The sequence below is a fragment of the Patiria miniata genome, unplaced genomic scaffold (genome assembly GCF_015706575.1).
Source record: "Patiria miniata isolate m_02_andy unplaced genomic scaffold, ASM1570657v1 HiC_scaffold_7, whole genome shotgun sequence".
NCBI classification, from domain to species: domain Eukaryota; kingdom Metazoa; phylum Echinodermata; class Asteroidea; order Valvatida; family Asterinidae; genus Patiria; species Patiria miniata.
Window position 1 is genome coordinate 21,735,788 of NW_024037074.1, and position 2,813 is coordinate 21,738,600.

A 2,813-nucleotide genomic window follows, 5' to 3' on the forward strand; every position below is an offset into this window, starting at 1 on the left:
TAGCAGAAGGTTTTAAAATTATGAGGGCATATTTTGTTTCATTTGGTTCAAATACATATAGGCCTTTATTCTCTTGCTCTTACAGAGTTTTTTCTGTATTCAAACCATTAAGTTGAGAACATGTACATAATTTGTAATTGTTCCGCGCTCGGTCACATACCTGACATGAATTTAAATACTTCATTGCAGCGGATGCATATTTCGGGGGTGTGACAAACTGGCATGAAACGTATCAGAAAAAAAAATATTTTAACTTAAACTATTGCTATGACGTCACACTATTGTTAAAAGTGTGGATTCGGATCTACGAATCTCTTACACTGGTCACAAAGTATGGATTCGGAACGACGAATCTTGAGTAAAGTGTGGATTCGGAATTACGAATCCACATTTGAACATGTCGGACAATTGTTCTCCACAATGAGCATGAATAGGACCGTCTGCGTGAAAATTTGCTTTCCGAAAATTAACAATGCATCTTCACTGTCAGATTTTCAGCCGTCACTGCAAAATCTACTTTTAGTCAGAAAGAAATCGTCGTCTGAACTATCCATTTTGACGTAAGGAGCACAAGAACACATTTTTTTTTTTTGGGGGGGCCAAACATTTTGTTGGACCCCCCAAAAAGTGGGTCCAAAAAATTACGGCGTGGGGTTCGGGGTTCTGGATGCTCTGTGGTGCGATCTGAGGCAATTTCTGACCACTTTAACCAATGTTTTTTTGAGGAAAAGATGGTGGTGTACTCATTGCCTGCCTTTATTGCGATGTCACATAAAAAAAAAAAAAATTGGTCTCGTTTTTTTTTTTTTTGGGGGGGGCATGGCCCCCTTTGGCCCCCCTGGATCCGCCCTTGAAGGAGCACAAAATGACTTAATTGGTTGTACGGGTGTGTCGATACACATGCTAAACACGCCAGGAAACAATGTTGCAACCTGACGCCACTTCCGCGCTTGTGTACAACGTCTGTGGAGAGTCATTTCAAGTATTTCCTAACAATTTTGGAAACATTTATCAGTCCCAGATTCATGTCTTATCATCATTTTTGCAACAAATGGCCTTCATTGAGATGATATATGAAGAAAAGAGTGGCGTCAGGTTGCAGCATTCTTTCCAACACTTCTGTTGACGCAATGGTTTAAGTCGAAGAATACACTCGCAAGTGTGGATTCTTAATTTACGGATTCACACTTTCTCGTGTATTCTCCTTAACAGAATCTGAAGTGGCCATTGTTTGATTTTGTTTAGTCACTGAGCCCGGAGCGTGAAAACGGCTTGACATTCATACGCATTGTACGCGGCAGTTGTCCGCGAGTCTCATAGACGTATGACGCGAAATGAGACTCCACTACAGTTTGTTTTACCTTGGTTTTATCCGCCTATCGTGCGGCCATCGTAACCCGTGCATAAAGTCTTAGGAGGTGCGTGAAAATTGCCACGCCTTTTCGGTCGCACCACGAACTAAGCCGGCGTATCTCGAGTTTTTGGCAAATTGAGTTTTGTCAATAACGTAATAACGTTATTATTTCATCAAAGTGCTCATTCTCAGAAACTTTTATTCCGATCGGAGTTCTAATTAACTAAGAGCGCTAATTAGACTGTGCGGCGTATCTCTAAAAAAAGAAAGAAAAACGCTGCACCACGAAGTGGCGTATCCCCATACGCCGCTTTACACGCTAATTCCCATAATGCTATGACGTCACAAAGGAGCGTCGACATGAAAAATTGGAATTTAGCGTTTCACAAACCGACGTATCTCCGTATCTGGCAAACGGCCACTATTAGGCGCGTTGTATGACATACGATAAACATGATAAAAAGCTGTTTCACGAAGTGACGAATAACTTTGGAGCTGAATTTCTCAAAAATTTAGCAACTCCGATGCACACGGATTGCTACGGAAACGTATTACCGCCACACATTTATTAATTTTTTTCACGTACGTACGTGATAAGTTTCACGTACGTACATGATAAGTTATCTGTTTCACGTACACACGTGATAAGTTACACGTACGTACATGATAAGTTTCACGTACGTACGTGATAAGTTTCACGTACGTACATGATAAGTTTCACGTACATACGTGATAAGTTTCAGTATATCACGTGTTTTACTGCGTGCGTTTAGTTAGTCTGGTTCCCAGACCAAAAGATTCTGACTATTCCTGATGATTCCTAGGTCAGGCAGCCTCCGTGGCTAAAAATAAACATGACGACATTGATGGCCCTTTTTCAAAGCTCGGCTTCGTGTCCGATTTCGCTTTATCACGTTTAGCTTTTTAATGTTTTGATCAAATCTTTAAAGGGAATATACATCATTTGCTTTTGCTGTAATTTTCAGAAATGGATGGAATTGGGGGGTTGGAAATATAAAGCAAATATAGTTACACTGACTTTTTGGAGGTTTTGGGTTCGAAAATGCTATAAAAACCAAGAAAAACGATCATTTTCCTGTAGTCTGGTTCCCTGACTCCATATAAGAAGAAACAGAGCAGTTTACATACATTGGGGAATTGTAAGGTCAGGGAACCAGTCTAGCTGGCTCGTACCCGTTCATAGATTTGTAATCTATTGCAAACAAGTGCAATGGTCAATTGGGGCCAGTATTTGAAAAAAAGCCAGTTGTTTCCAACGCTGATCGGCCGATCAGCGTTGGAAATTGATACAAAAATACCACTTTTCTTGAAAATGACAGTATACCAGGTGCCATAATTTTACAGGATGCTTTAGACTGTCATTTACCAACATCTTATTAAGGTATTTCGTAAAAACTTGGTAATTTTATTTTTCGATGTTTGCAAATGTTGTATATTC